The sequence below is a fragment of the Sapajus apella genome, unplaced genomic scaffold (assembly GCF_009761245.1).
Source record: "Sapajus apella isolate SASKATOON/1434 unplaced genomic scaffold, GSC_monkey_1.0 scaffold1, whole genome shotgun sequence".
Classification (NCBI taxonomy): Eukaryota; Metazoa; Chordata; class Mammalia; order Primates; family Cebidae; genus Sapajus; species Sapajus apella.
The window spans coordinates 25,927,974-25,943,410 of NW_022436941.1; positions in this window are offsets into that span (position 1 = coordinate 25,927,974).

Here is a 15,437-nt window from a genome sequence, read left to right on the forward strand (position 1 = left end):
GGAGTGAGGAATAGAGGAAGGAAGAAAGGAAGGAAGGAAGGAAGGAAGGAAGGTACAGACAGAAGAGAGAGATTGTGGCTAACAATAGTCATTGGCCGTAGTTGACCTTGCTCAAATATGGGCCCACCTTATAAAACCTGTCCTAATTTATAATTACACTACCGTAGGGGACAGTCCAAATATACAGGCTTTAGGAACCAAAGCCTTCTGTTTAACTATTCTTTGCTTCTTTGTTATGAATGTGTTTAGTGTTACCATATGCTCTTCTCCCTTTGAGATGGGCATTTTGCCACGTGTATAACACTTTGAGACTATTAATTACTCTGTATGAAATAAATTATTATATTGTAATTCTCTTCTCAAATGAATCCAGTTCTCCAAAGAACTGAGTTATAGTTTTGTTAGTTTTTAAATAGGCTGCTTCTTATTTTGAGACTTACATGCAGCGGTAGTTCACATAGCTATGGTGAACTATTGTGATAACTCAGTTCTCTGGGGTTTGTGGAGTTTGGGGAAGACATTTGTCACTGGTGACACTCCTGGAAGATGTAAACATGCTACATGACTTTTTCCCCACCTGGGGACATTCAATATCTCCAACACATTCTTTTGTGTGTGTGGCTAAAACTAAGGAGGATCCATAGACCCATAAGAGATGAACAGTCTATTTTTCTGTCTCTACCTTTAAGTAGGACAGCCAGCAGGTAGGTTTGTTCAATCATTTGTTCAATCATTCATTAGTTCATGCATGAATCCAGCTCATTTATATTAAAAAGCTGCATTGCCAGGTACCCTGCTAGGAACTCTGGTTCAGAATTGTTTAGGGAAGGAAACACAGCCATCCTCTACCTGGATCTCCTGCTGCTATTAATTATTCTCTGATATCTGTCAAGTAGTCCTTCAAAGACTAGCAAACTTTTTCTAGCAAACTAACTTTAGCTGATCCAATACTCCCTCAGCCCACACAAGCCAGTAAATTCTGGAGCAAAGAAAGGAGGTGGAGAAGGATCTGTGACTTCCAGATCTGAACATGGAGAAAATGAGGCCTTATCAGAAATAGAGTAAGAATAGGGAAGGGCAAAAATTAATATTAGCCAAATACCAGCCTCTTTATGCCATTGTGAGAATTATAGAAGATGACAAATATAAAGCAGCTGATGACTGATTTGCATTCCTCAGGGTCTACGATGACTATGTTAAGTGAATTGTAGAAGAACAAGAGAAGTTGAGGGCCCGGCAGAGGGTATTGGAAAGTTCTGGACAGTGATTGATGGTGGTGGCTTAGATCAGGCTGTGGAGATGGAGAGAGGAGGACAGAGTCCAAATGTACTCTGGAAGTTGACATCGCTGTAGTTACTGAATGACTGGGTGGGGAGGATGGGGAAAAGGGAATAATCAAGGCTGGCTTCTGGGTTCTCATTTCAGCATTTACTGAACCAGGGAAACAGGAATACAGGTATGCTGGGCAGGGGGAAAGTTTGCATTTATGTACAGAGGTAAAGAAAAAATTCTGGAACCACCATTTAAAAAATTTGTCTGTAGTTTTCTCTTAGTAAGTAGGGGAAAATAAGTCAGTTATTTAAATGTGCATTATCTTCTGCAAAGCCCTCCTGGTTGAATATGTGGGTTCAATTCTCAAAGATTTTTATCTCCTTAAAAATATGTGATTCCATTCAGGCATGAAAGAAAGCCATGAAAAAGTGAAAGAGATGTATTATCCAGTCTTACGCCCTGTGTGATTTTCTACTTAATAATTGTCATGACAAGAATTACAGCTAACCTTCATGTAGTGCTCACTATGTGCCAATCACTGTTCTAGCACCTGTTTAATCCTTACAGCAGCCACATCACATAAGTTCTTTTACTCTTCCCATTTTACAGATGGGGAAACTGTGATATTAGGAAGCCAACTACCCTTCTAAGGTCATGCAGTAGTAAGTGAAAAAGTTAAGAGGCTTAAACTCTAGCAGAATTGTTTCAAAATCAGTGCTTTCAATTGTTACGTTAAACAGCACAAAAAACATGATAGAGTTAAGATAGTCTTTTCATGTGAATGCTTAAAAGTAACTTTAATAATAGCACCCTGAATTTCTTTAGATGTAAGCATTGGTTAATCTCTATTTCTCTGGATTATGGTATTAATGTATGGTTTTATGCATATTCTCCAGAGAGAGACAGATGACAAAAAAATTAGGAAGGCATCCTATTTTTGTGTGAATATGTGTGTAAGGAGTGCAGAGACAGTTTTTTTAAAGGAAACAATTTCAAAGGGTCAGGTGATACCACATAACCCATTAGTCACAGAGATAGCACTGGAACTGAATTTCACCATTCTAGGCCACCAGTATTTTTCTTTCTTGGAATTTGTTTGTCACCTCCCTGGGCCTTCAGAAGGTGTTCTCTTTGTGATAATTCATTGTGAGAAGTTTGTAAAGGAAGTAATGACTATAGACATTCATTTAAAAATAATCACAGATCCTCTGGAATTAGCAGTGAGCACAGGGACTCATAGAAACCCTAACTTCCCTCCTAAGATTTGTCATCCTCCTGAAGACCTTAAGTTAATTATTTCTGCCACTGTCTCTAGGTGGCACTGTTTCCTCTCTAACACTGCTTTGAGTAAGCAACATACTTTTCTTGTAATACCTCATAGTACAATGGAGGTAAGTGAAAATTGTGCATAAATCTTCACTCAAAACTAGTGGAATAATCACAAGGAAAATCTATTATATAGACTACATAATTCAGTTATGTATTTTCTAAGTTATGACCCTGGCTTGATATCTGCAACCTACATACCCAGCTGCGGTTGCTGAACTAGAAAAGCAGAGATGGTGAACTATATCTATCCCTTTGGATATAAGTAGAGAAGCCATGTGTATGTGGAAGGCATCCAGAAGGAATCATGTTTAGTGGGGAACTAAAAGGCAATAAATCAAATTTATTATTTAAAATAATAAACCTCAGAGAATTAAAGAAAGGGCAACAATAGGTGATAGGTGGCAGATGACTAAGTGGGAACTTCTTGCAATAGAAACAAGAAATGGCTGGGATCAAAAAGATGTGGCTGTGAAGCTGTGGAAGGATGGAAAGATGTTGGGATAGAGAAGAGAGCGAGCCAGCTTTACAGAATAGAAGAATGTGAAGAACTAAGTGTGACTCCTCGTTTTGAGTCTGACTGTTTGTAGAGAGGGGAAGATATGAGATGGGTAGAGGTGAATACACCCTGGCAAAGGAAGACTTTTTTGGGAAAGAGCCCCCTAAAAAAATTGTCAAAGGGGCATCCTTGGAATCAGGAGAACTAAGGGAATCTGGTGCTGGAGAACATATTGACTATTGATTGAATTTTGGTAAGAAGGGAAAGAGAAACATGAATAAGGAAGACCAGTTCTTAGATTTTAGCACCACACAGATAAAGCCTTATACTCTCCTCTCCAACATTATCAATAGGTAATGCACAGAACTTCTTTCAAGCTCTGCTTCTTGAGGTGTGTTATGCACAGCACAAAGAAAATACTGGTGTGTGTTTAGCTTTCTGTTTCTATTTTCAAGCAGAAAATTATTCTTTTTATCAAAGGAAGCTTTTGATAAACGTCCTTCCTTGAGAAATGCTTGCTCGTGGGGGCTCAGAGGAAAGGCAGGGGCTGCAGCACCCCCTGGCCACACCTGGTATTTTGAAGACAGTATGGAATCAAAAACACCTTCAGAGAAGATCAGCAACTCAGTGACTGTATGCTGGGCAAATATAAGTAAAGTCCAAGACTTAGTTAAAAAGGTTTTGCAATCTTAAGGGATTTTCCTGGAGAAATTATATTTCTTTGCTGAAAAGATCCAGATAGACCAGCAGAGGGACTGTTCCCTTAGGTCAAAGGTAGGCCTGGCAGCAATTCCACAGCAAAAGGGGGCCGAACACTATAACTGGAGCTCACAATTATCTGATTTTTTAGAAAGACTTAGTAAGGAGAATTCTAATCATCTATAAGAATAGATAGACTAGTATAATATACCCACAATTCAACAATTATCACCTGGTGGTCAATTTATTTCAATTTCTGACATCCACCCTTCTTTGTTCCCACAGCATTTCTAGAGCATGTCCCAGATATCATATTATTTTATCTGTAAATATTTTAATACCTGTCTATGGAACATCTAGTTAGCGCTCAATCTTCTAAATATGTCATAAATGTTATATTTTTAATTTTGTTTTGTTTAAACCAGGATCTAAATAAGATACATCCATTATGGGTTCACATGTCTTAAGTCTATAGATCCCTTCACTATCTTTTTTGTTTATTCCTTGAAGCGAACTTGGGGAAGGCCATCATATTCTCTAAGTTATTTAAATGTAAGCATCTCTATGGCAGAGACTGTCTAGACAGTTACCAAAACTATTTCCTTTTCCTCCTACACACACAAGTAAACCAAATTCCCAACCTTTTTTCTAGTTAGGCATGGCCAAGGGACTGAGTTGTGGCCAATGGAATGTGGGCAGAAGAGATGAATGTCACTCATGCCTGGCCCATAAACACCTCCCGTGTGCCATTCTCATTATTGTTTCTCTTTCATTGTTAAACTTGGAACCACGTATTAAACATGGTGGAGCCACAGGATGCGAGGATCCTGCGTTCCTGAATCAGCACTTAGGAGGCAGCTTCTAGCCACTCCAGAGCACCTTCTGCTTGTTACTGAAATTTTTGGTTTATTTGTAGCATCTGTGGCATTTCCTTAAAGAAAATTTTCCATGAAGTTATTACAGAGCACTGGCTCTCAACCCTGGCTGCATGTTACAAATATCATGAGATGTTTTAAGAAAGACTGATGCCTGGGCTTTTCCCTGGACCAATTAAATCAGAACCACTGGGAGCATTTAAACGTGGTATTTAAATAGAGCACAACATGTAATTCTAACATGTTGGCAGGATTGAGAACTACTGTAATCAACTGTGAGTTCATTTCTTCTTGGGGACTCCTTTTTTCACTTTCCTAAAGTGCTGAGCTAAAAAACCTCTGTAGATATTGTTTCATTTGTTGCTTATAGATGTTAGGCAGGAAAAGGCTAGCTGGTTATCAGTCAAGATTCTGGCATGTGATAAAATCTAGTATACAGCCTCTCACCCACCAGCTGCCATAACAGGGATTTCTTTCTTTCTGAGCCACACTGGTACACAATCTTCAAACGTTATTGTAATTCTCTATTTACATGTATTTTTCTGCCAGGAGACAAAGATGCCTCTTGAGAAGAAGAGCTCTGTGTCCGGTCCTTATGACCTGCTGAGTGCAACAGGGGTAGACATGCAGTATGCTTGTATTAAATATACTGATGAATGAACCAATGAATGAACTCATCATTGCAGAGATTATAGAAACTAGAGCACTTTTTCCAGAGAGGAGAACTAAGTGCAAGGAGAACTGAAGAAACAGCGAACTCAAAGGAAGTAAAGCAAGGCAGCTTCTGGTAAATTTGTCTTGAAGGAAAAGAACATACAGGGGAGAAAAGTAAGACCCACAGCATCATCAGAATTATGAATAATATAATAGTAAACAAATATCAAAATCATAAAACGTTAGAATTGAAAGGGAGTCAAACAGTGATCTAGTCCAATGATTCCCAAAGTGTTGTCTGTGGCCCCATGGGAGTTCTTAGGACTCTTTCAGGGAGTCTGTGAGGTCAAAACTATTTTCATAATAATAATACATATTATTTACCTTTTTAGTTGGGTTAACATTGGCATCAGTGGCACGAAAACAATGATGGATAAGTACTTCAGCACGTGTCAAGGCGGTGGCACTAAACTGTACCAGTAGCCTTTGATCATACTCTTAACGGCCACACATTCACAGGAGAAAAAAAGCCAGTTTTACTTAAGAATATTCTTTATAAAATGGTGCAAATGGTTAATTTTGTTAAATATTTACCCTTGAGTACATGGCATTTGTTATTACGTATCTACTGCATACTGAAGTGGGATGGTTGCCTCTACGAAAAGCACTTCCATGGTTATTTGATTTGCTAACTGAGCTAGCTACATTTTTCAGAGTACAATATTCTTACTTGAACAAATAATTGAAAAACTATAGTTATTCAGACTTGGGAAGCAGGCATACATTTTTTTGAGAATAAAAGAAGTAAGCCTGCTTACTCAAAAACATCTGAAAGTATTTGTTGGTAATGATAAAATTTGAGCTTTCAAGCAGAAATTAGAATTTTGGACAACATGTATCCATGTTAAGATAGATGCAGCCCACATAAACAAAAGCTTTTTAGGCTCCTTGATGACTCTGAAGAGTGTAAAGGGGTCCTGAGATCAAAAAACCCTGAAAACAATTACTCTAGCTCATTGCCTCATTGTTCTGATGAGGAAACAGAGGTGAGATATTAAGCATCAGTGGAATAAGTTGTCAAAACAGAAGTGATATTGTTTCTTTTGCAGAAGAAAGCATTTTCAGACAGAAAACAAACAACTCCTTACTAGAAGTGTCTCTGTTGAGTGTTTTTATGACCCGTAAATGCAGTTGCCATTCGTGCAGATTCTAAGCTTGAATAATACATTGCATGGTGTAACTTACCAAAAAAAAGTGATTTACTTTATTATTCTAAATTTTAAAACCTTTGGTATGAATGTCAATAACTTATCTCTTTGGAAAAGTACAAAAGAAAAAACAATAAAAGGAGCAGTAGCCATAAAAAAATGGACAACTTATGCTGATTAGGGCTGGTGAGTTTCTAACCTGGGGACTGAAGTCCGGGGTCCTGGTTCTCAGCCCAAGTGTCTACAGGAAACAGGGTAGAGATGAGGCCTTCTGCAATAATGTTCTGCTGGGAGAGATGTGATGGTGGGGGACACAGCGTCCATTGAAATGTCTTCCTTTCAAGCCACATCAGTGTCTCTGTCAGAGACAGAAGAAGGCCCAGCCAATAACAATCTATCAAGGACCTGTAAAGCTGAATTTCAGGTAATGAAGTATCATTTGGAGTTATTGCAGAAAGGCTCAGAGTCTGAGGAAGTGGTACAGAAGAGAGTGAGGTAGGTAGACAGTGAGATCTGGTAGACAGTGTGGTGATGGAGTATACTCTTCACCCAGAGTCACTGAACATTTTTTTTTTCCCATTTATTTATTTTATTGCATTTTAGGTTTTGGGGTACATGTGAAGAACATGCAAGATTGTTGCATAGGTACACACGTGGCAGTGTGATTTGCTGCCTTCTTCCATTTTAAATGACAGTGATTGAGGTGTTAGACACAGATCTGAGCAAAGGGGCCTTGAACCTGAGAAGCACCCAGTGTAGCTTCAGGCAGCCACATATCCTTATCACAGCAAAGGGTCTGCAGGCTGAGAGTATTCTCCCTCACTCCAGCTCACACTGCCCACTTCTAGACCATACTGTGGGTTCGGGGTTCCTGGAATTCTCTGCATAAACAACCCCTATCCTGTATCAAGGCTGGGTCCATCCTCTGAGAATGGTCCAGGCATCAGAGTGTGGCCTCTAAATCTGAGAGGTAGCTGAGGGTTGGGTATTTGAAGGGAGTGTGAATAGAGCCTGATACATGGTCTGAGGTGTCCATGCTCAAACCCATGGGTTCCTGGTGCTACAGATGAGCCAAGCGTCACAGAATAGCTCTCGTCAGGCCACATTATTCCTGCACAAAACTCTGAGGAGTCTACAAATTCTATGTATGAATCTGACCTTCTCTAGTTTATGACCTCATTTTGTCAAGGTAGGAGGACAGAACATATTCATTTCACTGTGGGACTCCATCTGTACTCTTGTCTGGGGTCCCAGAAATGTTAGGGGCAAGTCTGTTCAAAACCTTGTTTGCAGACACACTGGCTGACCTTTAGCACTGGAATGTTTTGGGCCAGCCATGGCCTCTATCCCTAATCATTTCTTATCCAGAAACTCAAACTGCAGGATCATGACCTATTTATTCATGCATTGTGAATTCTTAGCAAAAAAACATGCTTGTGTGGAGGCGTTATCTCAGAGAATTTTACAAGTCATTAAAAGTGTTAGGGGGTCAGTTCGCTTCTCTCTGAGGGGGCACCAACTTGGCTTTAAGCAGAGCCAGCAGACTGTGTTCAGAGCCAGTGGGCACATAGTGGACTTCCTCTGGGGTATCTAGAGTGCTTGCCTGCTGTTAGTGCTGGAATTTTCCCAATGCATCAGTCCAGAGAGATGATTGCCCCAGGGCAGAGTCCCTGACTTATCTGCAGCCTGTGGGAAAGCAAGACCTGCTAATTCAGTATCAGACCTAAAGGAGCGGTGCAGGGAACCAGAGCTCCTCAATCATCATACAGTCTAGGTGCATGCCATGCATTGGAGAAACACCTGTTGACTCACCATCCTAAAGGCAGATGGCTCAATTAAAAATCAGAATAGTGGGCCTGGCGCGGTGGCTCACGCCTGTAATCCCAGCACTTTGGGAGGCCGAGGCGGGTGGATCACAAGGTCAAGAGATCGAGACCATCCTGGTCAACATGGTGAAACCCCGTCTCCACTAAAAATACAAAAAAATTAGCTGGGCATGGTGGTGTGTGCCTGTAATCCCAGCTACTCGGGAGACTGAGGCAGGAGAATTGCCTGAACTCAGGAGGCGGAGGTTGCAATGAGCCAAGATTGCGCCATTGCACTCCAGCCTGGGTAACGAGTGAAACTCCGTCTCAAAAAAAAAAAAAAAATCAGAACAGTGGCTACTGTTGAGAGTTAAAGATATGACATTCTAAATCTCTGCAAGTCACTCATGAATGGGATTGCCATTGTAGGGTACTTCCTATGTACCACCAAGCACTTTATGTCTATTGTTTACTTATTTTAATTTAAATTCACACAGTACTACCCTGAACCAGCACTGTTCTAAGCTCTTTAAAATGTTAATTCATATGGTCTTCATAAAAACCTTATATTGTAAGTACAATGACTAATTCCATCTTATAGTGGAGGAAGCTGAGGCACAGAGTGGTTAAGTATTGTGCCTAAGGTTGTACGACTACTAGGCAGTGGATTGGGGCAGGAACTGAGATGGTCTATCTTCAGGGTCCCGCTCGTATTTTGTTAATCTTCCTGACAACCTTTTAGGGCAGTCACTACTCTCCCATTTTCATGGAGGATGTGAAGCCAAGTCCTTTAGGTTCTCAAGCTCCTCTAGGAAGGTATCTTGGTTAAGGTCAGACAGACGGTAAGAGGTTTTAGGGCTTAAAGCCTGTCTACCAAATCAGCTGGTCTGCAGAGCACCCTCTACTCCTTTTCTGAGAGTTCTGGATAAATAGGAGTTTGCTACATGTTGAAAGGCTTTGACACTTGTGAGGTCAGTCTTGTCACTGTTGTCATTTCTGTTCTTGCTAACTACGGATTTGGGGTAAGGTAAGGGTCTGCAGGTGAAATGAGAGAGGCTCTGTGATCACTTACCAAAACACGTGAGATCTGTGAGGAGGAAAGATGGGCGTTTGCAGGGAACTGATTCATCCTTGTTGCCTAACAATCTTGGGGACTTTTGGTTCTTGAGTGCTCAGTTGACATATGTCATGACCGTAACCAAGGTATAGGAAATAAAGGAAATGCCTTCTTGTAAAGCAGAAAGAGTACAGGTTTGGAGACTGGCAAACCTGGTTTTGCTTTTCGTCTCCACTGTTTACTTGAATACCTGGAGTCTTGCTGTTTCCTCTAGTTGTACACAGAGATGAGAGTGCTGACCACACTGGGATGCAGGAAGATGGGGCACAGAGCAGGCAGCCCAGACAAATGCTGGTTTCCTTACTTTTTCTTGTTCAGTGTCTGATGTAAGCCCTGAAAGGTCCCGTCAAAAGCTCCCTCTGCAGGATATTTGGCTAGTGAGGAGAGGGCCATGCCAGCTTCTCTGTCCCCTGGACTCCGGAAAGCAGAGACCTCCCTGGCCAGCAGTGTGGCCTGCTGAGCCCACTGACGCAATGGCTCAGGCAGAAGGCCCAGCTCTGCCTGGCCCTTTGCCGGGGCTGGCTTGAGCCAAAATGCAGGGGGCAGGAGGCCTGGCTGGGGAGGTCCAGAGGCCTATGGCCAGCTCTCCTCTTCAGCCCAGGGCTTCCCTCTCCATGCTCAAAGGGATACTGAGACTTTTGCAGAAGAAAAATGGGAGAATTGGTGCCAAATATTTGTTCCTTATTCTTCCTGGATGATTTAATTTTGTGTTGTAGTATAAAGACATGACAGCAATAAAGCCATTGCTGAGACACCATCAAAACTGGTAATTTGTCTCCTGGGCCAGGGCTGCAAAAGAGCAAGGAAGCTACAATTTCAGATTTTGGTATTCTTTAAGGGAGAGTAAAAAGTCCTAGTCTCGAAATATTTCCAAAGCCTTTCCTCCTCTCTCTGCCTGGCTCTGAGCTAACAGAGGAACCTGGAGCATATGTTCTGTATTGATTTGGATTTGCACACTTTCCTGCATCCATTATCTCACCTCATTACGGCTTGGAAGGGGAAGCGGAGCCGAGTGTGGCAGCAGCATGCGCTTTCCTGAGCCCTGCGGAGAATTGTCCCAAGCAGTAAATGAAACAGTTGCAAGGGCCGGCCAGGAGCCTGTGGGTGGGCGGGCATCTCCGGGCTTGGACTCAGCAGTGCCCAGCCAGTTTCGAAGGGTCCAGCTCTGCCAAGTCACATGTCTCAGTGAGGGAGCATCCCAGGCCAGGCAGCTCCATGATTGATGATCCCACCTGAGCTCCAAGTCTACACTAAGGCCCTGTAGACCCTATGTGCCTCCTCTCTTTGAGCAGTGACACTAACGATTAAGGTAAAGCAGCTCTCCTCCTTTCACTAATGGGAAAGACTACAGCTGACCACCTTTTAAAAGAGAGAGTGGACAGAATCTATTGTAATATCTTTAATGAAAATGACTTAAGGAAATTCCCAAGGTCAGGGCTGATCAAGAAGCAGGAGGAGTGGCATTGTCAACTTGCCTGTGTCACTTTCAACTTTCATGTACCTTTCGAAGGTATAACCCAATGAGATTTTAGTTTCATTTGTATTCTGTAAGTGTATTTAAAAAAATGTGTGTGGGAGAGGGTATAAAGCAACCAGATCATTAAAATGCAGATATGTCTATGTATATGCCCAGGCCTCACTAGACCTCCCATCACCCCTGCCTAGGGCTATGTTCAAGTGTCCATGAAAACTTCAACTTTGCTTCTTTGATGTCTTATGTTTTACTTCTGAGACTTCTCTCTTTCTCTCCTTGAGTGGAGACCTGGTTTCTATACATGGCTCTATTACTCATCAGCTGTGTGAACATGATCAACTATTTACCGTTCCTGTGCCTCAATTTCCTTATCTGTTGAGTAGATGGCACCATATCGACCCAGTTATGTTGTTGAGGTTTTGTAAAAGCAAAATGAGACAACAATGTCTGCCAAAGTGCTTTATGGTGATAAAGTGTCATGCAAAAGTAGAGTGGTTATTATTTGGGCATGAATAGAGCCATATATTTTGCCTGTGAAAAATTATCTTTATTGATTATTTATTAAATTTTTTCCTGAAAGAAATTTGGATTAGCTCTGGCATACTGCAGGCAAAGCATGCTGAAACCAAAAGTTATTCTTTGGGACAGAAAGCCTTTTATAACCATCTCAAAGGTACAAGAAGTAAGCAAATTCAGGGTTTACTGAAGAAGTGCTATAAAACAAGTGTGTGGTTATCTTCCCTGCATCCAGAATGAAAAGTGGGCAATGGAACATTTGCTGATCTACCCAGTGGTCCCAGCGAGAACAGAGGGAAAGGTCCAAACTGAAGAGATGTAAAGAAGATGCACAGAGAATCTATGGTAAGAGGTGAGGTCCAACCAGCTGCAGGGTCATGGCGTGACCCAGGCTCAGGGTGGCAAAACATTGTTTCATAGATCCTGATTTCCACTTAACTAATCAGGAGTTGTCAGGACTGCTTTTCACCCTATATCCCTCCAAGGAAGGTTTCTCATGGGTGTGTGTTTTATCAGCTTTAAATTAATTGGTTCACAGTGCCATTTGCTTTAAGATAAGTTGAAAAGAAATAACTAGTCCCTAGAACACACAGTACAGAAAAGTGTGGTGGATTAGAAAGTAAAATCAGGCATCAGGATGACAACAGTTTACCCTCATGGAGAGAAATACTCACCAGCTGTTCTCATATACTTTTCTTTCGAACATCCCCTCATTACCATTTTAAAATGTGTGCTTTTTCAGCTGCTCTCTGTTTCTGCAATTTGGCAAGTAAAGCTGATAGTGTTAGCCCCTATGTCCTAGTTCAGGTGCAAGACATGCTAGATCTTTGACAATTCAGGACTTGAGAGGGTGTACAGGAGGAAGAGGGGAAGGACAAGACAGTTATAGAATCTGGAAACCATCAATACCAGATCCTCAATGGGGAATGGGCATGGCAGTGAGGAATATAGGGAAATGCTTGAAAATCTGCAGGCTAGGCTGGCTGTGGTTGCTGTCCCTTGAACGAGGATTACCCTGTCTTCAGTTTGGAGGGTGGGATTTTATCCTAGAAGAGGATTCTGGAAAACAGTACAGAGGCAGAGTATCCAGACCCAATCAAAGGACTGGGTTCTGGGTTGGACTTGGATATCAGAACAGCAGGCTGCACAAAAGAGACAACTGTTGCTTGTGGCCTTCTGGAACACAGACACTAAAGTGGCACTTGGCTTAGGGGTCACATATAAGCTTTGGCTTTGCCCTGCTGAGACCAGGCTGGGGTTGAGGGAGTGGGGTCCACTGGCAGGCAGAACAAATACCAGCTGTCTTGTTGAGGCTTCAGTAATAATTTAAACCCCTATTGGCTGGCCTTGACTATTTACTGATTGAATTAGGAACTGGGGCCACCTGAATCTGAAGGATAGCGACTTCAAGCAATGCCCCTACAGAGACTTAGAGAAGACAGAGGCTGAGCTTTGTTGAGAATGTGACTCCCTTAAATATTATCTGCTGGACAGAATTATAAAGCAGAGGAACTTTCCTCTTTGGAGTCATCATCTCTTATACTTTGAACACTGCCTTAGACGAAGAGCGGATAGGGATTGGCTCTGAGAGCACCTTACCTTTTCACCCAGTCCACCCATGATCATTTTCATGGGTTTGCTAAGTAGGTGGCTGGATTCAAGAGTAGTCACTTAACATGGCATATAGAAAAACTAATGGGTTCAAATGGGACATTTGGACTTGGCCTCATTAACTTCAGGCATCAATCAGTTGAGCCAAACTCCCTCCCCTTGGTGGGAGGTAGTTTTGACAGCTGCTGGTGATTTAAGGAGACAGAAACAATGTGCACAGGAGTTCTGTCATAATTGGGGAAGGGTGTTGCTGAGGAAGGGAGTTGAGGGCAGGGTATGGAAGGGGCCATTGGTCAGCATTGTGTAAATACCAGGGCTTTGTTTGGAAGTAATAGTGAATGTGAAGCCACAAAACTTTACTTTTGAATTTCTGAAGGAGAGAAATCAGTCTTGTTTGAAAAGGATTTTTGGGTTCTAAACAGCATCCTACTTTTGAAAATGACAAAAATACCAGGACCAACTGAATTCAATAGTCATTTTTCTTAAGTCCTATGTTTTTTGGCCAGTACTACCTAAGGACCACACTTACACTTGGAACAGTGTTTGTGTCCTGCGAAACTCCCCACCAGTAATTAACATGATCTATAAATAATAAATAATGAGATTGTGATGATGATAATAAGCACCGAGGTACATTTCCGGGGCCTAAACTAATATGTTATTATCTGACTGAGAGAGCAGCTTCCTGTTGGGTTACTAAATTATTCTTTTTATTATATTTAAGGCACAATGTTTAGTAATTTACACCTCTTGTAATTAGGCTGGATGATTAGAGAAATCTTTCAGTGGTTCTGTTGTTTCCCACTAATAACACATTCACAGGGAGTATGAAGGTGATGCACTGCTTACTGAGTAGAGGAACATTTAGAGTTAGGTCATAACATTTTTACAAAGTGAAAAGAAATTGAAATCTTCTCCAGAGATTATCAGCAATTATGTCTGTATAAATATGCCACAACATTGTAAAGGCTTGTCCGTCTGCATGTTTGGGAAAATAGCAGCTCTTCAACATGTAACAACCTAGAGGGAGGTCAGACATCTCAAACTTCTGAAGCTTAGCTCTAAAATAGGCTTCAGGAGGGCAGAATCTGGCATTAGAGTGGTACCATTTTGGCTTTACCTATAGAGATTTTATTTTCAGAAGGAATATATACATATAATGTAAATATATATTAATATATTTATATCATATATTCATGTAATATATAATACATAGTATATATAACAGTAGACGCTCTATATACACAGTAAGTCTATACATAGATCCTACTGTTATATATATAGACCCTACTCTTTATATATATATATATATATATAGAGAGAGAGAGAGAGAGAGAGAGAGAGAGAGAGAGAGAGAGCGCGCATGAGAGAGACAGAGAGAAAAAGAGAGAGTCTGGATATAGTCTCTACTGTTACATAGCATTCCTTTCAGAGTTGACTCTAACATGCAGGCTGTTTTTGCATGGCCAAAGGTCATCCAGTATTCGATTATTTGCTAAGAGTCAAGGTTCTGATTGAAACCTTCAGCAGGTATCTATATCTGCAGATTTTTCCATGTAGAAAGTTTGGAAGAGGGGGAAGGGCAGACAAACACTATTTTTTAAAATCATACTTTGTGTGTGAGTGTACATGTCTATTCATCTGTGTGTATTTGGGAAAGATTATGGTAAGGGAAAGTAGAAAGCAGAAGGATACTGCACAAATAAACTTCCTACCCCAATTCCTAGCTCCTTCTTTAGTGAAGCTGAGACAAATATAGAACCAATTAAATTTCATTCACACATTAGGTTTTGGTAATTGAAGAGGGCGAAAGCATTGGAGTTGCTCTTTATTCTAACCTAGTAGTATTTGACTGCTATACTTTGGATGTTTGTGCCTACAAACCTCATGTTGAAATTTGACTTCCATGTTGGAGGTGGACCCTAGAGGGAGGTGTATGGGTCATAGAGGTGGATCCATCATGAATGGCTTGGTGCTGTCCTTGTGGTAATGAGTGGGTTATTGCTCTGTCAGTTCTGATGAGAGAACTGGTTGTTAAAAGGAGCCTGCCACCTCCCCCAACTTGTTTGCTCTCTTGCCATGTGATCTCTGCACATGCCAACTCCATTTTACTTTCTGCTGTGAGTGGAAGCAATCAGAGGCCCTCACCAGAAGCAGATGCTGGCACTTTGCACCATGTACAGCCTGCAGAACTGTGAGCCAAACAAACTTCTTCCTTATAAATTACCCAGTTTCATATATTTCTTTAAAGCAACACTGAAGGAACTAAGACAAAAATTGATACCAAGGAGTTGGGTGTTGTTACAAAAATGCCTGAAAATGTGGAAGTGACTTTGGAATTGGGGGTAATGAACAGAGAGAGAAGTTGGAGGGTTCAGAGG